Raw genomic sequence first — 23680 nt, forward strand, 5'->3', positions numbered from 1 at the left:
TTGTTAGCATTATTCTACAACAAATAAAATAGTTTTAGAATAACCAAACCAGTGTTGTTACTAACCATTTCTCTCCAGCTTTATCCGTCGTTAGAATATGCTCCTCTGTTGCCGTGATCTAAAACCACCTGGAATAATTACTTTTGCTGAGTGTTTATTCACCAAACTGACTTACAGTTTTGTTCATTTTTAATTTGGGGCATTATATTTTTATACAAAAAAAACCCCATAAAAACACTTTTTTAGTAGATGAAATATTTGTTTCTAAAGTCGCATTTTTACGGGGATGTTGACAGAGATCTCACCTGCAGCTATGCCCCTGCCAGCCTCCCCTGCTTTTGTCAGCTTTTGACCTACTTTCCCAGGGTTTGTTTTTGCAAATATAAGCAACTACATATGTGTATTTTCACTTGTTTCCTCTTTTACTTTTTGAAAAAGGTGCCATTTCCTATACACGTGTGCTCCATTCTTGCTTTTCCCACTTTGCGTGTCCTGGAGTGCCGCCCGCCAGCGCTCAGTCCCGCCTCCGCCCTACAGCCTCACCCCGGCAGGCGGCAGCCCTCTCACCCCGCGAGTCCCCGGGGCACCCAGCGAGTCCCCGGGGCACCCAGCGAGTCCCCGGGGCACCGGCCTTGTGTCCTCGCCTTCGCACCTGCAGCTACCGCCGCCACCATGAACTGCGTGCGGGTCGTTGGGATGCTGGCCTGTGATCTTAGGGTGGACTGTTCCCAGAGAGGTTTCCTGGTCAAACAGTCCATGCACACACTCCTGGGGGGTTAGGAGCCGGTGCTTTTGTAAAGCCTGCGCTAACAGGAATCCCCAGAATGAGGGTGGCCTGGGGGGGGGGCAGGAGGGGGAGCGGGCGGAGAGGCTAATGGGGGAGCAGGAGGGCTATGCCATACTTTCAACAATAAAGATTTTAATAAAACAAACACAGAATGCGTGTCTGCCCCCCCCCCCCCCCCCCCCCCCCCCCCGGTAACACTATTCTCACAGACTGCGGGTTCCGGCCACCCCAGGTGGAAAGCAGCACCTCGGCAGCTGCTTCTGAGCCGCCTTCGCTTTGCGGGAGCTGGTGCCTCTTCCCGGTGCCCGGCGGCCGCGGCAGTGCTTCCTGTGCCCATCCTGGCGGGAACGTGTATGTTGCTACACAACAACCTCGAGTCTCACAGCAACCCAGTGAGGTGGGCGGCTGGTATCGCTTTGCCCCCTCCAAAGCGGAGAAATGGCAGGCACATCGGGGTGTAGGTGACTTACCCAAGGTCACACAGCCAGTCAGAGCCGGAGCCGCTGCCCCCGGAGGCCTGCGTCCCGAGTGGAGCTGGAGCTCTGCTTGGATTCCAAGAGGGTCAGGGTGTGGCTGCCATCGCTGACTTAGGACCGGCTCAGGGGTTTGTCAGTCTGGGGTGGAAGGGGGGGTGGGGGGGGTAGGGGGGCGGGGAGAGAAGCCTGTCCTCACAGAGACGGGGTGGCACCCACGTCGCCGCGGCAGCCAGCACCCCGGGCGTTTGGAGGAGAACAGTGAGAGGCCTGCAACCTGTTTAATTCTGTTAGGGAATCAGTGAGGTGCTTGATGAAGCCGTTAAGTGGGGTTCGTGTCTCCTTTCTACTTACAGGGCCGCAGGAGGCCCGCTCTGATGGAAATGTATTGATTTCTCTCCCTGCCTCTGCCGAACGGGTCGGAAACGTGGTGTCACGCTGCTGGTTCCAATTAAAATCACCTGTTAGCTTACAAAGGTTGGCCCTGTCCGCCCTCCCGCGGACCCTCCATTTAAAAAGGGTTTAAAAGATTTTCATTTAATTGATTTGCTGTAAAATGCCCTTTACAATTACCCAGATAAACTAGGGGTCACCTGTGGAGTAAGAGCCAATTTGAGCTGTTTACCAAGACTCGCCTCCGGCCACTCCTCACCCCGGGGTCCGGCCTCCGTATTGACGGCTCGCATCTGCTGGTGCGGCGCTTTGTGGGAGCGGAGCTTTTAGGAGCTGGGCCGCGCATCGCGAGCAGGTGAGGCGGCATGGCGGGCCTTTTAGTTTGATGTGAGGATGGTCTATTGTGCTGAGAACAAGTTCAGAAAACCAGCGCTTAGACATGTTTAAGATTACGTTATGTATATCGGCTATCTGTTACTAATTAAAGGCACGTATGGGATTTATGTTAACAGGCTTCAGAACTCCTAAGCGCTGTACAATCAGATGATGCTGCTCTAGTGAAACCCATAACATTAAGAAGAAGGAGACCATCTTCTGGACAGTCAGAGCTGGCCTCATTCCAGAGCCCGGAGATATCTTCCCAGCTTCCTTTGGCTTCACGTCCAGCCGTGCTGAACGCCCGAGCGGGGAGCTGGAGCCTCTGTAAGAGCTGTGGGGAGTGGCACTGGTGTGTTTTGAGCTACTGGGGAGCAGGGGGTGTGAAGTTACAGACGAGGGAGCAAAGGGAGACAGGGGTATTTATTCTAGGTCTCGTGCATTTCTTTCTGAAATCCAAGTGTAAGGTTTCAGAAAGGAACACACAAGACCTGGAATAAATACCCCTGTCTTCCTTTGTTTTCCACATCTTACACTTGAGTTCACTTAATCATAAACAAAGTGTCCGTCCTGGCTAAAGAGTTATGGAAAAACTAGTGGCCCGGTGCACGGATTTATGCACTTTGAAAGGAAATTAATTAGAAGAAATATTTAATATCACTCTATAATAGAAGTGTCAACCAAATTCACAATCGACAATCACAATGGAAACACAGTGTTCGATTTGCACCAGTGAGAGAGAGAGATTGATTGGCATGCCTCCTACTGGGGATCGAGCCCACAACCTGGCTGAAAATTGAACTGTGACATTCTGGTTCACAGGTCAATGCTTAACCACTGAGCAACACTGGCTGGGCTATTTGTTGTTTTATTGATGGTAGACTTTCTGGCAGATGTGAGGTGATACCAGATTGTAATTTTAATATGCATCTCTCTGATGATTCGTGACATTGAGTATTTTTTCATATGTCTGTTAGCCATCTATATGTCCTCTTTGGAGAAGTGTCTATTCAGGTCCTTTGCTCATTAAAATTTTTAAAAAATCTTTATTGTTGAAAGTATTACAGATGTCCTACCCCATTGACTCCCTCTATTCTGCTCCCACCCTTCCCCCTTTGCCCATTCTATATAATAAAGATATAATATGCTAATTGACCATCACTCCAATACACAAGATGGCCACCACAAGATGGCCAGCAAGGGAGGGCAGTTGGGGGCAGGCAACCAGGCTGGCAAGAGAGGGCAGTTAGGGGAGACCAGGCCAGCAGAGGAGGGCAGTTAGGGGTGACCAGGCCAGCAGGGGAGCAGTTAGGCATGGATCAGGCTGTCAGGGAAGTGGTGAGGAAGTGATCGAGATGGCTGGCTGAGTGGTTAGGGGCAATCAGGCATGCAGGGGAGCAGTTGGAGTTAGATGTCCTGGATTGTGAGAGGGATGTCCAACTGCTCATTGAAGCCCAATACCAGTGGGAAGTCGGACATCGCTCAAGGGGGTCCCAGATTGGAGCGTGCAGGCTGGGCTGAGGGACACACCCCTCTCCCTGAATGAATTTCATGCACCAGGACTCTAGTCCTGTATAATAAAAGCCTAATATGCTAATTATCTGACTGTCGGTTGACATTTGACGAGTCACTATGACATGTACTGACCACCAGGGGGCAGACGTTCCAATTGGTAGGTTAGCTTGCTGCTGGGGTCTGGCTGATTGGGACTGGACGAGAAAGGCTGGACATGCCCTGGAACCCTGCTGTGGTCCCTCCACTGCTGGCCAATTTCCTGCTGTCCCTCCCCAGCCTCTAATATATTTCTTCCAATTAATTTCCTTTCAGTGTGCATGAATCGGTGCACCAGGCTTGTAGTATATATATATATATATATATATATATATATATATATATATATATATATAGTTCTTAATCCTCACCTGAGGATATTTTCCATTGATTTTTAGGAAGAGTGGAAGAGAGAGGGAAAGACTGAGAAACATATCAATTGGTTGCCTCCTTACATGCCCTGACCAGTGCCTGGGCTGGGGAGGAGCCTGTAACCTAGGTACATGTCCTTGACCAGAATTGAACCTGGGACCTTCCGCAGGCCGACCCTCTATCCACTGAGCCAAACCAGTGAGGGCTCCCTTTGTCCACATTTTACTAGGACTGTTTGTCTTCCTGGTGTTGAGTTGTACGAGTTCTTTGTATATTTTGGAAATTATACCCTTATCATTGGAAAGTATGTTTTCCCACCAATAGATGAGTGGATAAAAAGCTGTGGTACATTTACACAATGTAATACCATGTGGCCTTAGAAAAGAAGGATTTCTTATCCTTTGCAACACCATGGAAGGACATGGAGAGTATTAAGATAAGCAAGGTAAGTCAGACCAAGACAAATACCACATGATCTCACTTATATGTGGAATCTAGTGAACAACATAAACTGACAAACAAAATAGGTCTAGAGTCCTGGATGCCTGGGACAGACTGACAATCCAACAAGAAAATATAACCTGTGTAAACATATTTGCACCCAATATAAGAGCACCTACATATGGGAAAAAATAAAAAACTCTTAGCGAACTTTAAGGAAGAGATTGACAGCAATACAAACATAGTGTTAACACCCCACTGATATCACTGGATGAATCTTCGAGACAAAAAAAAATCAACAAGGAAGCAGAGGCCTTAAACAACACACTGTATGAGTCGGCTTTAGTTGATATTTATAGGACACTGCATTCTGAAGCTGCAGAATATACTTTCTTCTCAAGTGCATATGGAACCTTCTCAAAGGTAGATCCCACGTTAGGACACAAACCCAGTATGAACAAATCCAAGAAGATTGAAATCATATCGAAAAGTTTCTGGATACAATGGCATGAAACTAAAAATCAATTTCCCTTAAAAACTCAAAAACATTGAAATACATGGAGGCTAAATAGTATGTTAGTAAACAATGAATGGATTACCAATTAGATCAAGTAAGAAATCAAAAACTTCCTGGAAAGAAATGAAAATGAACACACAACAACCCAAAATGTATGGGACTCAGCAAAAGCAGTCCTGAGAGGGAGGTTCATAGCTTTAGAGCCCTACCTCAACAAACAAGAGAGATACTCAAATAAACAATGTAACCCTACAGCTAAAAGAATTAGAAAGAGAACGGCAGCTCTGGCCAAGGAGCTCAGTTGGTTAGAGAATTGTCTCAATAATGCCAGGGTTGTGGGTTTGATCCCCAGTCAGGCCACATACAAGATCAACCAATACATGTATGGAGGAGTAGAGCAAAAAACTGATGTTTCTCTCTTTCTCCCCCTTCTTCCCTTCCTTTCTTTCTAAAATCAGTCAATAGCATTTAAAAAGGAAGGAAGGAAGGATGGAAGGAAACAACAAGAAAATCCCAGAGTAAGTAGAAGGAAGGAAATAATAAAGATCAGAGTGGAAATAAATGACATAGAGACTGGAAACACAATACAAACGATCAATGAAACTAAGGGCTGGTTCTTTGAAAAGATAAACAAGGTTGACAAACCTTTTGCCAGGTTCATCAGAAACAAAGAGAAGGCCTGGAAGGTGTGGCTCAGTGGTTGCTTCCCTGGAAGCAATCAGGGAGGAGTGTCAGGGTGTGGGTCACAGCCCTGGCAGAAGGGGTATCCACAGCATCCGTAGGCCAAGGGACCCAGCTCCCTGGCTGTGCATACTCCTAGCCCTTTAGCCTCTTTCTCTGGTGGGGGAGCTCTGAACCAGAAATCAGCAAAGAATTCACTTCTCCTCAACCCACATGCACCCCACTACCACCACCACCACCACCACCACCACCCCCCACCCCCCACCCCCCTCCCCCGTCCCTGCTGAGCCAGATCCCAATCCACACCATGTCTTTCCAGGAGGACTCAAATCACTGGTACCTGGGAACACAGACAGGTCCTGGGTTCATGGAAATGTGCGTGTGTGCGCGCGCGCACGTGTGTGTGTGTGTGTGTGTGTGTGTGTGTGTGTGTGTGTACATAAGCATGTGTGTTTGAGGAGATGGAGCCAATATGGCCCCTGTGAGCCATCTCCCTTAGCTTCACTGAGCCCCTTTCAACTCAAGCTCCATGAGCATCTCCAAGTCTCCTCTGCCTGAAGCAGGACTCTCCTGCCTCACAGAGCAATTAGTGCTTCCATTCCTGTCAGTTCTATTCCAAGCCTCTTCCTCCGGCTGCTTGCCCACTCCCTTTCTCCAGAAACCCCAGGCCCTTCTCCTGGCACCAGGCTCTGCGGGGCGGGTCCAGGGCTGCTTAATTCCTAGTTCAAAGGATGTGTCCTAGCTCCTCCTCCAGACCGGAAGAACAGGTGCGTTCCTCCCCTGGAGGCCCAACAGGCCCATCAGAAAGCTCGCCAGGGGGCGAGGAGGAAAACCTCAGCCGGCTCCCGGCCCCTCCTTCGGCGGATGAAGGTGCAGCCCTGGTCAGGCTGGAGGGGGAGGGGAGGGGAAAGAAAGAAGAGTAACATGGACAGGCAGAGCCAGAGTGGAGCAGGCGGAAGACCATGTTCCAATAAACCAGAGTCGGCTCCTCCAGCTCTGTGCTGCCGCTGAGAAGCGTGAGGATTGCAAAGGCCAATCGACAGAACCGTGAGGACAGTTCAATAGTTCTGCTCAGACAGGAGCAGGAGAGGAGGTTCTGTGAGAGAGGTAGTAGAACCAAAATTCTCAGGCAGAGCTTCGGGGCTGGGGTCCACGCCTGTGAAGCCATCCTGTGTCTGGAGAGGACAGGGATGACAAGCTGCAGAGGCAGGAGCTGGCAGGAACCGCCAGCTGGCATCAGGGAAGGGAGAAGCGGGAGGGATGGCCACAGGATCAGGAGAGCCGAGAGCCCAGGAGTCTCTCAATGGCCGCCCTGATGTCCCCTCCTGTGGCAATTAGTGTCTGCAGGTTTGCCATGACCTTGTGCTGGGCTAGCTGCTGCTGGAATCTCACTTCCGGCGTCTGCACCTGTGAGTTTCCACTTCCTGCCAAAAGCTGGATCATCTGCTGCACGAGCTGCTGCCGAGCACTGCAGCCCCAGGAGAAGTGGCTGGCGGGGCTGCTGAGGAGGTGGGGGCCTCGGGTGCAGGCCCGGCATTGCTGCTTGCTGAGAGTGCGAGGGTCCGGGGCATCCGGAAGGAGCCGAGGATGGGTGTCAGCCTGGGGGCCTCAGCCTGCAAGGCCTGCCATCCCTGCTGGACCTGCAGCAGCGCCTGCCTGGCACGGGATTGGTGAGGATGGAGAGGGAGCCTGGGAGCCGCTCCTGGAGCTGGGGGTCCCCGTGAATAGCGGCCAGTTCTGGGCGAGGGTCTGCATCACGCTGAGCGTGTGGGGGCAGCGATCACGCTCTGCACCCGCCGGGCTCCCTGGATCTGCCGGAGCCGGGCCTGCCTTTCCGGGCTGTTGAACGCCCCGGACCCCAGGCTAGCGTATTGATCCCCAAGGGGTTCGAGGCTGCCCCTGGCTGGCCCCCGATCCTCCGATGTCCTTCCCACCGGCCCGGGGCCTGGGAGGTGGTGGGTGAGGGCGCCAGGGGCTTGGGGGGCTCCCGATCTCAGTCCTCAGTGGCTGGAAGACAAGCTGTCAGAGTCCCCGGCCAGGAAGAGGAGGGATTGCTGCCAGACTGTTCCCGGGCAGCCCTGAACACGGGCTCCTGGGTGTCAGTGCGCGGGCGCCGCACCTCTGGGGGTGGGATGCTCTCCAGGTTGCTGAGGGCCGGGTCCTGGGTCTGCACCATCCCTGCACCATGGCAGGATTTCAAGCAAGCCGCGTCGTCTGCCTCCTGAGCTCGGGGTTGGTGAGCATGTGGCTCCGCTCCATCAGCTGCCACATCTGGGGGTTGGCCGTGGTCATGCGGCCCATCAGGTCAGGGTTGGACATCACGTCCTGGACCAGGCCTTCTCCATGATCTGCATCTCAGGATTGGACTTCAGTTGTCCCTGCATCTGTTGCTCCATGAAGCTGGCGGAAGCCAGGCCCGGGCTGCCCAGGCCGAGGAGGCCCCCATAGCTAGAGTATGGATGTGGTAGCATTGGAGGGCCGGGCCCTCCCCACTGCTCCTGCTGCTCCCACTGCCAGCGTCCAGAGTGGCTCTGCCAGGGCGGAGGGCTGGGCAGGGTGGCACTTCCTAACTGTGGTTCCAGCACGGTCCCCTGTGAATTCGCTGCCTTGGAGATCTCTCTGAAAGGCAAAATGGTCACAAAGCCTTAAAGGTGAAGTTCAAACTTAACCCAGGATCTGTTCCCGGCTTATCTGATCGCTTTCTCCCCACTCCCCACCCCAGACACTGCATCTTTTTTCAGTATTGTGAGTCTCTCTGCTCAGCCTCATCCTGGCCTTTGCCAGGGCTGATCATTCTGAAGCTCACTTTTTACGTCACTTGCTCTGGGACGTTTTTCTTACGTGCTCTCCTCTCCGCACAGGGGGCCAGATGCCACTCACCACGTGCCCCGTTCATTGTCTAATGCTTCCTGCATGCCAGGCACCGCTCCATGTGTTCTATAAAATTAACTGACTTAAATTTCACAGAAACCATAGGTGTAGATGCTATTTTATCATCTTCATTATACAAATGAAACAATGGAGGCACAGAGAGGCCTAGCACTTTCCCAAAGTCACACAGCTAGTAGAGCTTGGATTTGAATTGACAACATGGTGTTAGAGTTTGTCATATTATGTTATGCTGCCTGCAGATTCGTATGCATTATATATGACTATTTAATTATATTTCCTTGTGATTTTTAGTCCATTGAAAGTAAGGCTTATGTCAGGTTTATTCATGGTTGTATTCCCAGTGGGAAGAGTAGCACATAGACTTTTAATGTAAAAAAAAAAAAATCAATGCCTGAACAAAGTTATAGGGTTTCTACCTAATAGAACAATGCCCTGATAGCTGCCTGACACTCTGTTGAAAGATCTCTAATTTACAGGTTATATATAATGAGAACTGGTGCTCTGGGCAAGTGCCTTTTATATAGTAGTTGATCAATAATCCTTCTTTGATTTTTAAACTTTTCATTTTTGAACTAATGTAAGATTTTTTAAAAATATAGCCAAAACCGGTTTGGCTCAATGGATAGAGCGTCGGCTTGGGGACTGAAGGGTCCCGGGTTCGATTCCGGTCAAGGGCATGTACCTTGGTTGCGGGCATATCCCCAGTAGGGGGTGTGCAAGAGGCAGCTGATTGATGACTCTCTCTCATTGATGTTTCTAGCTCTCTATCTCTTTCCCTTCCTCTCTGTAAAAAACAATAAAATATATTAAAATATATATATATATATATATATATATATATATATATATATATATATATTTTATTGATATTTTACAGAGAGGAGGAAGGGAGAGAGAGATAGCTAGAAACGTCAATGACAGAGAAACATTGACCAGCTGCCTCTTGCACACCCCCTACCGGGGCTGTGCCTGCAACCAATGCACATGCTCCTGACCGGAATCGAACCCAGGACCTTTCAGTCCGCAGACCGACGCTCTACCACTGAGCCAAACCGGTTTCGGCTAATGTAAGATTTTTGAAACATCATAAAAATGGTTACAAAGAACTCCCATATATTCTTTACCTAACCTCTCCAAATGTTAGCATATTAATAACCATAATGCAATGATAAAGCCAGGAATTAACTATTATTCCATTAACCAATTACAGAAATTATCTGATTTTCATTAATGGTCTCTAGGCCTCAATGCAGGATTACCCATTGCATTTATTTGTCATGCCTCTTTAGTTTTTTAAAAAACTGATTCATATCTTTGATGCTTCTAAAGAGCACTGGTCAGTTAAGCTGCAGACTATCCCTCTGTTTGGGTTTGTATGAGTTTCCTCAGGATTAACGTTTGGTTCTGCATTTTGGTAAGGATACGTCATACATGGCATGTCCTTCTCATATACCATGCTGTTTGTATGCTTCATCACTGGTGACAGTAACTTCACTCCTTGGTTCAGGAGATATATGCCAGTTTTTTTCTTACTGTGAACTTATTATATTTCTCATGGTAATTAATAAGTATATTATAGAGAGATACTCTGAAACTACATGAATATCCTGTTTTTGGTCATATTTTTAACCATAAATTTTAACATTTTTAAAAATTTTAAACATTTTTATTGATTTCACAGAGGAAGGGAGAGGGAGAGATAGAAACATCAATGATGAGAGAGAATCATTGATTGGCTGCCTCCTGTAGACCCCCACTGGGGATCAAGCCCACAACCCAGGCATGTGCCCTTGACAGGAATTGAACCTGGGACCCTTCGGTCCGCAGGCTATCCAATGAGCCAAATCCAATGAGCCAAATCTATCCAATGAGCCAAATCAGCTTGGGCAAATTGTAACATCTTTTGATAATGCTTCTCTAAAAACAATTATTACTGTGATATTTGCAATTGATGATTTTCTATTGCCATCATCCTTTCTACATTTATTAATTGGAGTGTAAGAAAGAACTTTTCCTTTTCTTACATTTATCTACTTTTAGATTAAATCATATTGATATCAATATAGACACTTAAATATTTGTTTTATTCTGTTGATTATAATTAATCATTATCATTTTTTAAAAAAATATATTTTATTGATTTTTTACAGAGAGGAAGGGAGAGAGATAGAGAGCTAGAAACGTCGATGAGAGAGAAACATCGACCAGCTGCCTCTTGCACACCCCCTACTGGGGATGTGCCCGCAACCAACGTACATGCCCCTGACCGGAATCGAACCTGGGACCTTTCAGTCTGCAGACCGACGCTCTACCACTGAGCCAAACCGGTTTGGGCAATCATTATCATTTTTATTTTGTTGCCCAAATTGTCCCAGATTGTGAAGCTCCACCAAGTTAGCTTGTGTTATTGCAACCCATCATGTTTGAGTACCTCCTTCCTGGTGGGGGCCACACGCTGTTCCAGGCTCACTCTGTACGCCCTGCCCCCTGATGTAGTCAGCCGTCTTTTAAAGAAGGCCTGCTTCCTTTTTACTGGAGAATAATACTTAGAAACAAAAATCTTAGCACTAGGTGCTCACTGCTACCAGGGGTCATTGTCTTCACTCAGTGGGCAGAGCTAGGAAATATATTCATGTGTGACACACACACACACACACACACACACACACACACACACACACATCTTTACTTCCACATCAGTCTGTCTATTGAATACCTTGAGTTTATACTGATGCGTTGAATTCAATCCAAACACTCAGAGTTCATTCTAGTCTTTCCCTTTTGTATTTATAATTCCTTCTTCCAACAGTGAAAACACCTGGTGCTTATTATTAACAATATATTTACTTATTTGCTCAATCTTAGATTACACGCAAAGCAGTTTCAGAATTGCTAAACTATAACTTATTTGAAAGATAAACTTACTAGAGCACAATACTGTGTTCTCTCCAGTTGTTCTCTTCATATAGTTTAGATTACTTTCCAAAGTCCCCCCCCACACCCTTTTTTTGTGGTTACGTTATTAATTTGTAATAAAGTCAATGCATGTTTTTAAAAAGTAAACCATATTGGTACAAATATTTTGGGAAACATCGTGGATATGGAATAGTCTCCCTCCCGCTCACTAGCCTTGGAGAAGGGTTCCCAGCGGGCCCAGCAGAGGCTGGAGGGAGACTGGAGCTCTGATCGCTCCTTCCCGCAGCCCTCCCGCTAGCACCTCTTCCCTCCGGGCTCTGGGGAGAGCCTCACAGGTGCTTTAAAAGGCCCGAATCCCCATCTGTCCCACTGCACTGAGCTCCCCACTGCGTGGTCTCAGCCCAAATAAAACCTTTGGTAAATATTATTTTCGCATGCGGGAGTTTTCTATGCCAATGTCAGTCCTACCGGGATCAAGCATCTTATCAATCCTTTTGCCTGTCTCTTGGGTTGAAAGAGGCCACCAGGTGGCGCCCCCGAGTCTACTGCCATCCCGTTGTACCTTATATTTTTTTTTTTTTTTTTTTTTGTAAGTCAGCTTCTCCAGTGGTTAAGTGGGCTTTAGGAACCAATCGCATTTCTGAGAAGGGGAGAGACGTTCTACTTGCATTTTTTAATTAGTTAAGAAAATTTTTGCCATTTATGTCTTCGGCTCAGCTCTCAATAAATACCCATTTAGTCTCTGTCTTTGTCTTTGCCTACAAGCCTTAGGCACCTCTCCTTTTCGTTTCACTAAAACTAGCCCAGAGGAAAACAAAGACCACATTTGTTGGCAGCGCAGTGGGCAGTCTTCGCAATAAGCTGCTGCGTGGGCACCAGCCTCCGCGAGGAGCCTGGAGAGAACACAGAGCTGGTTCTCGCGAGGCCTCCCCGGAGGGCCCCGTGGCCGCCCGGACTGTGGTTTCCTGTGCGCAGTCTTGAGGACAGTGAATCCCAGGGCTCCCACACCAAGGCCCGGGCCGGGCAGGAGCTAAGCCTATGAAGAGGTTGAAGAGCTGGGTCAAGACAACAGGAAGAGGTGTTGACTAGACAGCACTGGGAAGTGCACGCCCTGCTAAAATGCATTAAAATTTAAACGTTTTAAAATAACTATTGGCCATTTGTGTCTTCTATTTTATTTTTTATTGTTTAAAGTATTACATATGTTTCCTCCTCCCCCCCCCCCATTGACCTTTCCCCGCCTGCTCCCTCCCCCCAGCACAGGCCTCAGCCCCCTACTGTCTGTGTCCATGGGTTGGGCTTATATGCATGCATACAAGCCCTTTGATTGATCTGTTACCCACCCACCCCTCACCCAGCCCTGGCTTCCCTCTGAGGTCTAATGGTATGTTCAATGCTTCTCTGTCTCTGGATCTATTTTTGTTCATCAGTTTATATTGTTCATTATATTCCACAAATGAGTGAGATCATGTGATACTTATCTTTCTCCAACTGGCATACTTCCCTTAGCATAATGCTTTCCAGGTTCATCCATGCTGTTGCAAATTGTAAGAGTTCTTTCTTTTTTACAGCAGTGTAGTATTCCATTGTGTAGATGCACCACAGCTTTTTTAATCCACTCATCTGCTGATGGACTCTAGGATGTTTCCAAATCTTATCTATGGTGAATTGTGCTGCTATGAACATAGGGGTGCATATATCCTTTCTGATTGGTGTTTCTGAGATTTTGGGATATATTCCTAGAAGAGGGATCACTGGGTCAAATGGCAGTTCCATTTTTAATTTTTTGAGGAAACTCCATAAGGTTTCCACAGTGGCTGCACCAATCTGCATTCTCACCAGCAGTGCATGAGGGTTCCTTTTTCTTTTTTTAATTTTTTTAATTAAATTATTATCTGTGTACATATTTTAACATTGCCCCCCCCCATACATACCCTCCCTCCCCAGAGTTTTATGTCCATTGGTTGTACTTATATGCATGTATACAAGTCCTTCCCTACCCTACCTGCTGTAATTTGACAGTCTGCTTATTGCTTTACTGTCTCTATATCTATCTCTTGGTTCATCAGTTTATAATGTTCTCTATTATCCATAAATGAGTGAGGTCATATGGTGTTTCTCTTTCATTGATTGGCTTATTTCATTCAGCATGATGTTCTCCAATTCCATCCAGGTTGCTGCAAATGATGAGAATTCCTTCTTTTTTATGGCAGCATAGTATTCCATTGTGTAGATGTACCAAAGTTTTTTGATCCAATCATCTGCTGATGGGCACCTAGGCTGTTTCCAAATTCTGGCTATTGTAGATTGTGCTGCTATGAACATAGGGGGGCATATATCCTTTCTGATTGGTGTTTCTAGTTTCTTGGGATATATTCCTAGGAGTGGGATTACTGGGTCAAATGGGAGTTCCATTTTCAGTTTTTTGAAGAAACTCCACACTGTTCTCCACAGTGGTTGCACCAGTCTGCATTCCCACCAGCAGTGCACGAGGGTTCCTTTTTCTCCGCAACCTCACCAACACTTGTCGTTTGTTGATTTGTTGATGTTGGCCATTCTGACAGGTACCGCATTGTTGTTTTGATTTGCATCTCTTGGATAATTAGTGACTTTGAGCATGTTTTCATGTGCCTTTTGGCCTTTCTTCTGTCTTCTTTTGAAAATATTCTGTTTAGGTCCATTGCCCATTTTTTATTGGATCATTCATCTTCCTTTTATTTAGTTGTATAAGCTGTCTGTAGATGTTGGAGATTAAACCTTTATCAGTGGTAACATTTGCAAATATGTTCTCCTACACAGTGGGCTTTCTTATTGTTTTGTTGATGGTTTCTTTTGCTGTAAAAAAGCTTTTTATTTTGATGTAGTCCCATTTGTTTATTTTCTTTTTAGCTTCCATTGCCCTAGGGGCAGTATCAGTGAAGAAGTTCTTTTGGCATATGTCTGAGATTTTGCTGCCTGTGGATGCTTCTAGTATTTTTATGGTTTCCCGTCTGATGTTTAAGACCTGTATCCATTTTGAGTTTATTTTTGTGTATGGTGTAAGTTGGTGATCTAGTTTCATTCTTTTGCATGTATCTGTCCAATTTTCCCAACACCATTTATTGAAGAGACTGTCTTGACTCCATTGTATATTCGTGCCTCCTTTGTCAAATATTAATTGAGCATAGTGATTTGGGTTGATATCTGGGTTCTCGATTCGATACCATTGATATCTATATGTCTGTTCTTGTGCCAGTACCAGGCTGTTTTGAGAACAGTGGCTTTGTAATACAGTTTGAAGTCTGGTATTGAGATCCCTCCTACTTTACTCTTCTTTCTCAGGATTGCTGTGGCTATTCAGGGTCTTTTATTGTTCCAAATGAACTTTTGGAGAGTTCTTTCTAGGTCAGTGAAATATGCCGTTGGTATTTTAATGGGGAGTGCCTTGAACCTATAGATTGCTTTAGGAAGTATGGACATTTTGATGATGTTGATTCTACCAATCCATGAACATGGTATGTTCTTCCATCTGTTTACATCTTCCTCTATCTCTTTTTTCAGTGTTGTGTAGCTTTCCGCATATAGGTCCTTTACTTCCTTAGTTAAATTTATTCCTAGGTATCTTAATTTTTTTGGTGCAATGGTAAATGGAATTGCTTTTTTAGTCTCTGTTTCTGTAATTTCACTGTTGGTGTATAGAAATGCCATGGATTTCTTGGCGTTAATTTTGTATCCTGCTACATTGCCAAATTCATTTATTAAGTCAATTAGTTTTTTAATGGAGTCTTTTGGGTTTTTTAGGTACAATATCATGTCATCTGCAAATAAGGATAACTTTACTTGTTCTTTTTCAATTTGGATGCCTTTTATTTCCTCTTCTTGTCTAAGTGCAATGGCTAGTACTTCCAGTACTATGTCAAACAGGAGTGGCGATAGTGGGCATCCCTGTCTTGTTCCTGTTCTTAGAGGGAATGGTTTTAGTTTTTGCCCATTGAGTATGATGTTGGCTGTGGGTTTATCATATATAGCTTTTATTATGTTGAGATATGATCCTTGTACTCCCACCTTGTTGAGAGTTTTTATCAGGAAAGGGTGTTGGATTTTATCAAATGCTTTTTCTGCATCAATTGATATGACTATATGATTTTTATCTCTCAATTTGTTTATGTGATGTATCACGTTTATTGATTTGCGGATATTGTACCATCCTTGCATTTCTGGAATAAATCCTACTTGGTCATGGTGTATGATCTTTGTGATGTTCTGCTAGAGCCGATTTGCTAGAATTTTGTTGAGGATTTTGGCATCTATGTTCATGAGGGATATTGGCCTGTAATTCTCTTTCATTGAATTGTCTTTATCTGGTTTTGGTATTAGGGTGATGCTGGCTTCATAGAAGGATTTTGGAAGTGTTCCTTCCTCTTGAATTTTTTGGAATAGTCTGAGGAGGATAGGTTTTAGTTCTTCCTTGAATGTTTGGTAAAACTCTCCTGTAAAGCCATCTGGCCCTGGGCTTTTGTTTGCTGGAAGCTTTTTGATGACTGTTTCAATTTCTTCCCAAGTCACTGGTCTATTGAGATTTTTAGATTCTTCCTGATTGAGTTTTGGAAGTTTGTATTTTTCTAGGAATATGTCCATTTCCTCCAGGTTGTTCAGTTTGTTGGAATAGAGTTGTTCATAGTATTTTGTAACAATCTGTTGTATTTCAGTGGGGTCTGTTGTTATTTCAGCTCTTTCATTTCTGATTTTATTTATTTGCATCCTTTCTCTTTGTTTCTTGGTTAGCCTGGCTAGAGGTTCATCTATCTTGTTTATCCTTTCAAAGAACCAGCTCTTGGTTTTGTTGATCTTATGTATTGTTTCTTTGGTCTCTATGTCGTTTATCTGTACTCTGATATTTGTTATTTCCTTCCTTCTGCTTACACTAGGCTTTTCTTGTTGCTCTTTTTCTAACTCTTTGAGTTGTAGAGTTAGATAATTTGTTACCATTTTTTCTTGTTTTTTGCAATAGGCTTGTAGGGATATGAATTTCCCTCTCAAAACTGCTTTTGCTGTGTCCCATAGATTTTGGATTATTGTGTTTTCATTGTCATTTGTTTCCAGGATGTTTTTAATTTCTTCCTTGATTTCTCTGGTAACCCAATCCTTGTTTAATAACATGCTGTTTAGTCTCCATGTGTTTGATTTTTTTGGGTTACTTTTATTGTAGTTAAAATTTCCAGTTTTATGCCACTATGATCTGAGAAGATGCTTGATATGATTTCTATCTTCTTGAACTTAAAGAGACTTTGCCTATGTCCCAAAATGTGGTCTATCTTTGAGAATGTCCCATGTGCACTTGAGAAGAATGTATATTCTGTGGCTTTGGGGTGGAATGTTCTGAAGATGTCGATTAATTCCATCTGGTCTAGTGAGTCATTTAGGATTTATATTTCTTTGCTGATTTTTTGTTTAGATCATTTGTCCAAGGGTGACAGTGGGGTATTAAAATCTCCTACTATGATTTTATTGCTATTAATCTCTCCCTTAATGTCCTCCAGCAGTTTATTTTTTTATTTTTTATTTTTATGTATTTGGGTGCTCCCGTATTGGGTGCATATATATTTACCAGGGTTATTTCTTCTTGTTGGATTGTTCCCTTTAGTATTATGAAGTGGCCTTCATTATCTCTTGTTATGTCCTTCACTCTGAGACCTAATTTGTCAGATATAAGTATTGCTACCCCAGCTTTTTTTTCATTTCCATTTGCCTGGAAAACTTTTTTCCATCCCTTCTCCCTCAGTCTGTGTGCGTCTTTTTTTTTTTTTTTTTTTTTTGAGGTGGGTTTCTTGTAGACAACAGATGTATGGGTCTTGTTTTCTTACCCAATCTGTTACCTTATGTCTTTTGATTGGGGCATTTAATCCATTTACATTTAAGGTTATTTGACGCCATTTTTATTCTATACCCATGTTCCTTCTTTGCTTTCTATTTCTTTATTTTTACAGTAGACCCTTAAGCATTTCTTGCATTGCTCGTTTGGTGGAGATAAATTCCTTCAGTCTTTTTTTTTGTCTGTGAAGCTCCTGATTTCCCCTTCAATTTTGATTGGTAGCCTTGCTGGGTACAGTATTCTTGGATTCAGATCCTTCCTTTGCATGACTTTGTATATTTCATCCCATTCCCTTCTGGCCTGATAAGTTTCTGTTGAGAAATCAGTTGCTAGTCTGATGGGGGTTCCTTTGTATGTAACTTTCTGTCTCTCTCTGGCTGCTTTTAAGATTCTTACTTTGTCGTTGGTGTTTGCCAATTTAATTATAATGTGCCTTGGGGTCGGTCTTCTGGGATTCATTTTGCTTGGGACTCTGTGAGCATCTTGGATTTGTGTGGTTTTTTTCTTCTCTATCTCAGGAAAGTTTTCTGTCATTATTTCTTGAAATACTTTTTCCATGTCTACCTCAGTTTCCTTTCTTTCTGGCACCCCTATTATTCAAATATTGTTTTGTTTTGTATTGTCCCAAAGCTCCCGTAGGCTCTCCTCCTGCTTTTTAATTTTTTTTCTAGAAGCTGCTCTAATTGGGTATTTTTTTCCATCTTGTCTTCTAGCTCACTGATGCAGTCCTCTGCTTCATCTAGTCTACTCTTGATGCTTTCTATTGAGTGCTTCATGGTAGCAATACCATTTTTCATTTCTTCTTGGTTCTTTTTCAATTCCTCTTGGTTCTTCTTCAATTCCTCATGGTTCTTTCTCATATCTTCTTGGTTATTGTCAAATTTCCCCTCCATTCTTTTTAGCCATCCTATGATCATTACTCTGAATTCTTGCTCTGGTAGGTTGCTTGCCTCTAACTCGTTTACTTCCTTTTCTGGTGATGCCTGCTTTTCTTTCATGTGCGGGCTATTTTTTTGTCTCCCCAGGGTCTCTCTTTTCAGGATGTCTGGTTATGTGGTGTTCCTTCTCCTGCAATTTCTAATTCCTCCCAGTGTCTGGAGTACTGTGTTAGAACTTCAGGGGATAGCTTCAAGATCAAGAGGAAAGAAAGGCATAATCCATAGGAATGTCTTGTTGGCCTGTGTTGTTGTTCAGTTGTGGTCAGAGATGAAGATGATGTAAATTTCAAGCATCTAGGATATAGTGAGCACTGCTTCAATTTCTTGTGGCTGTCAGCAGAAACAGGGACTGCAAGCTTCCTCCCTCCTCAACCACTCAAGGGTTCCTTTTTCTCCACATCCTTGCCAGCACTTGTCATTTGTTGATTTGTGGATGCTAGTCATTCTGACAGGTGTGAGACGGTACCTCATTGTCAGTTTGATTTGCATCTCTCCGATGACCAGTGACTTTGAGCATGTTTTCATATGTCTCTTGGATTTCTGTATGTCCATTTTTGAAAAGTGTCTAATTAGGTCCTTTGCCCATTTTTTGATTGGTTTAATCTTCCTTTTGTTAAGTTGTACGAGTTCCCTATAAATTTTGGAGATTAAACCCTTATTGGATGTAACATTGGCAAATACGGTCTCCCAGGCAGTGGGCTTTCTTGATGGTTTTTTTTTTGTGTGCAGAAGCTTTTTATTTTTATGTCGTCCCATTTATTTTCTCCTTAGTCCATTGTCCTCGGAGTGTATCAGTAAAGATATTGCTATGACATATGTCTGATATTTTGCTGCCTATAGATTCTTCTAAAATTTTTAAGGTTTCCCATCTTATGTTTAAGTCTTTTATCTATTTATTTTTGTGTATGGTGTAAGTTGGTGGTCTAGTTTCATTTATTTGCATGAAAATGCCCAATTTTCCCAAAACCATTTGTTGAAGAGACTGTCTTGACTCCATTGAATACTCTTGCTTCCTTTGTCAAATATTAATTAAGCATCATGGCTTGGGTTGATATTTTGGGTCCCTGTGAAAAAACTTCAAGTTGACCAAACAAAATACTTGTGGGCATTGAATGTGTCCAGAAAGCTGCTAGTTTCCAGTTCTTGGATTTCTTCTGTGAATGCTCTGTCATCTGTTCATGTTCTCTGTCTGCTTGGAGTGTTGCTGTCACCATTGCTCTCCATCTAAGTCCCAGTGCATTCTTACAGAGCCCATTTAAATGCCGCCCAGTCCAGGCAGTGTTCCCTGATGTTTCTCTAAATAAAAAAGCATTTTATCTCTTCTCTGAATTTGTCTAGCAGTCTCATGCAGCTCTTCATGGCCTTATTGCTTTTTCTATTGTGGAGTGTTATTTACATGCTGGCCACCGGTCTTTTTCTACACATATGTTTTTAAGCTCCTGTGGGTAGATTTCATGTGTAATTGAGCTTTGTATTTTTACCATCTGGAAAATCAGTTTAAAAATATTTATTATTGAATGCCTACTCTGTGCACTACATTCAGTCCATAGTAGAGAGGACTTGCTAAATGTTTGCTGAATGAATGGTGTTAGATGGCCAACCAGAATAACGAAAACAAAAAAGACATCCCTGGCTGGGTGTTCCTTTGGCTGGAGTGTCATCCTGTATAACAGAAAGTTGCAGATTTTATTCCTGGTTGGGCGGGTATGGGGGCAACCAATCAATGTTTCCCTCTCACCATCAATCTCTCTCTCTCTCTCTCTCTCTCTCTCTCTCTCTCTCTCCCCCTAAATTTCTAAATGTAATCAATAAAAACATATCCTCCAATGTGGCTCAGGTTACTGGTTTGATTCTCAGTTAGTGCACATGCCTGGGTTGTGAGCTCGATCCCCAGTAGGGGGCGTACAGGAGGCATCTGATTAATGTTTCTCATCATTGATGTTTCTAATCTCTCTCTCCCTCTCTCTCTAAAAATCAATTTTAAAAAATCTTAAAAACAAAACAAAACATATCATCGGGTGAGGATTAAAACAGAAAGAGGCAGACAACACCAAGTTAGCAACTCTCACACTCTGCTGCCTCCGTAGCACAGAACTTCCCACTATCAACTTATGTTGCCTGGCAAGAGAGATTTTTCAGATTAATTACGGTTGCTAATCAGCTGACTTTGAGATTGGGAAATTGTCTGAGAGGCTCCAGTTTAATCCTAGGAGCCCTTTAAAAGCAGTTTCTTCAGCTGGTGAGAGAAGAGGGAGTGGGAGGTATGCAAAGCAGGAGGAGGACTCATGCATTGCTGCTGCCTGAAAGTGGAACCTAGAAGCAAGAGCCCCCCTCAGCGCATGGCCCTCACGGATGGAAGCTCAGTCTCAAGTGGCCACAGGAACGACTCTGCCAAAACTGAATGGGGTTGGAGGCAGATCTTCCCCAGAGACTGCAGGTCCGAGCCCAGGCCCCTGGCATCTTAGTTTTGATTTGAAACAACTTAAGAGCAGCCAGTGTGTCTGCCTGGGCTTTGACCTCCAGAGCTAGGAGATAAGAAATGAGTGCTGTTTTAGCTACTGAGTTTGTGGCCATTTGTTATCCTGTCTACTAAAAGATTAATATGCAAATTAACCATCACTCTGCTACACCTACCAGCCACGCTCACCAGCCAAATCAGGAGCGAGTATGCAAATTAACCCCAACCAAGATGGCTGTGGCCACGGAGTGAGCAGGAGGGAGGCTTGAGTTTCCCTGGAGATGGAGGAAGCCAAGCTTTCCACACACCCTGGACAGCCCTCCACTCAAGCTACAAAGTTGCAGTTATAGAAGATAAACAAATCCTAGATACCAGGGCCTCTGTTTGGGTCACTGGGGGGGATGGCCAGCCTGTAAACCCCACAGGCCCCTCTCCCAGGCCACCCCACACCCCAAGGGAATCCACATCCTGATCTAGGACACCCTTCAGGGCAAACCAGCCGGCCCCCACCCATGCACCAGGCGTCTATCCTATCTAATAGGAGTAATATGCAGATTGACCATTACTCCAACAAACAAGATGGCTGCCCCCATGTGGTCAAAGATCCTGCCCCCAGGTGGACACAAGATGGCTACCACAAGATGGCCTGCAGGGGAGGGCAGTTGGGAGGGACCAGGTCTGCAAAGGAGGGCAGTTGGGGGTGATCAAGCCTGCAGGGAGGGCAGTTAGGAGTGACCAGGCCAGCAGAGGAGGGAAGTTGGGGGTGACTGGGCCTGCAGGGAAGGGCAGTTGGGGGGACCCAGGCCTACAGGGGAAAGCAGTTGGGGGGAGGCATCAGGCCTGTAGGAGAGGGCAATTAGGGGTGACCATGCCTGCAGGGGAGGGCAGTTAGGGGCAAACAGGCTGTCAGGGGAACAGTTAGGCATCAATCAGGCTAGCAGGGGAGTGGTTAGGGGGGTGATCAGGCTGGCAGGCAGAAGCTGTTAGGGGCAATCAGGAAGGCAAGCAGGCAAGCAGTTGGGAGCCAGCAGTCCTGGATGGTGAGAGGGATGTCCGACTGCCCGTTGGACATCCCTCGAGGGGTCCCAGATTGGAGAGGGTGCAGGCTGGGCTGAGGGACACCCTCCCCTCCACCCCTGTGCACAAATTTTGTGCACCGGGCCTCTAGTGCAGTAATAAAAATAAAATAAAATAAGTGAACACAAGCACTCAGCTAGCACTTCAGAGAGACCCCCATGAAGAATAACGGACTCTCGTACAAGCCAGGACCCCGTGGCCAGCCCTGGGTGAGCGTTCAGCGGCTCCTCCCACCCAGTTGCTTTCTGAGGGTGCGGCCTGGGCAACATGCTGAGGGCAGCTTCGCAATCGGAGCCAGCACCCCCACTCCCCCCACCCCTGACTTGCCGACTGTGAGAAGAGCAGTGGCCGCTGAGGTGAGCCCCGAGCTTGGGGGCTTGTCATGCCCAGCCTGGCACCACTGGGGCCAGTGCCCAGCATCCTGCTGGGCTGCTTCCACCCGGGGAGCTGCCATGGCCCCCATGGCAGCTGCTGGCAGCCAGACTTCACACCTCGCGGCGGCCTCACTCCCCGGGCAGATCCTGTGCTCCCGCCCTGCCCCCGCTGCCCCCGCTGCCCGCCCGCTGCCCCCGCGGCCCGGAGGTGAGCCTGGCTGCAGTGCTCAGGGCGCGAAGTGGCCGATGGCTCTGGTGAGTGTGCTCCTGGGCGAGCTGAGCTTCCTCAGGGAAAGGTGAGAGAAAAGTGTATTTTTTCAAATGGGAAGACACGTATGTACTTCACAAGAGTATTGTTAGGTGGTAACGGTAGGGAAGCAAACACACGTAGAAATTGAAAAGATAGGGGGGCCTAGCCGGTTTGGCTCCGCGGATAGAGCGTGGCCCAGGTTTGACTCCTGATCAGGGCACATGCCCAGGTCCAGGGCTCGATCCCCAGTGGGGGGCGTGCAGGAGGCAGCCGATCGATGATTCTCTCATCATTGATGTTTCTACCTCTCGCTCCCTCTCCCTTCCTCTCTGAAATCATCAACAACAAGGATACGGGGGATGCTCTCTGCAGATGTGGGGCAGACCAAGGTCATTCACAGCAGACAAGGGCAAGGCCAGAGCAGCTGCCACCTGCCTGCTCTGCCATGGAGAGTCCGTGAGCTCAGAGAGTGGAGGGAGGAATGTTTCTGGAACAGCAACTGGCTTTGGGGGAGAAGGGGATGGCGGGGGAGACTGTTTCACGGTAAATCTTTGTACTTTTTCAACCCACGGACATGAAATACCATAAATTAATACTCTTTGGAGAGAGATGGTAGGAGCTTAGCAACAGTTTGCTGTCCCCCTACTCCCTCCCCGTAACGCACACACTGGCACACACACAACTAGAACTCCCTGCGCACACATGCCCTCCTTCACATGCACACCTAACGTGCTGTCCCTTATTACCACGCGGCCCGCGTGTGCACACAAAGGCAGGTGCATCTTGTGTGCTCACAGACGTCGCATGCGTGTACCCAACAAGCATAGCTCCTTGACCCTCTACCCACACCCGTGCCTGCTTCATATGTGGGCACACCTGGGCCGATGCCCCAATAACAAGATAAACAGGTTTAAAAAGTCGCTTATTCAAAAGCACCAGTGGGCCTAATTGCAGGGGACTATAAACCCTAATTAGGGGGGACTCGTTCCCACTAAATGAGGGGAGAGCGGTGGCAGGAATGAAAAGCCCGAGTGACAAAGGCAGCTTCCTCAGACAGCGCGAGCGGAGAGCGCTTCACCGCCTTCCCTCTGACAGAACAGCGGCGCCGGCGGGGGAGGGGCAGGTGGAGCCCTCAGGGCACCCCCCCCCCCCCCAGCATCTCCTGGAGCCTGGAGGGAGGCGGTGGGAGGCGGTGGGAGGAGGAGGGAGGCGGAGGGAGGCGGAGGGAGGCGGAGGGAGGCAGAGGGAGGCAGAGGAAGGGGACCGACTTGCTGCTGCACCCTGCGCTCCCTCCACTCTCTGAGCTCCTTCTGGGTGCCCTCCGGGGTCCTGAG

At 46.3% G+C, this 23680-nt stretch overlaps 1 pseudogene across 1 annotated transcript; it reads right to left on the reverse strand.

Annotated features, from left to right (window-relative positions):
- Positions 1 to 6862: 6862 nt before the first annotated feature.
- LOC311613996 (ubiquilin-4-like) lies at positions 6863 to 7986 on the reverse strand (annotated as a pseudogene). The gene has a single exon. The product of its transcript is annotated as a ubiquilin-4-like (transcript).
- Between the last annotated feature and the right edge of the window lie 15694 nt (positions 7987 to 23680).

Source organism: Pipistrellus hanaki (assembly GCF_964339955.1).
Source record: "Pipistrellus hanaki genome assembly, chromosome: 19".
Lineage (NCBI taxonomy): Eukaryota > Metazoa > Chordata > Mammalia > Chiroptera > Vespertilionidae > Pipistrellus > Pipistrellus hanaki.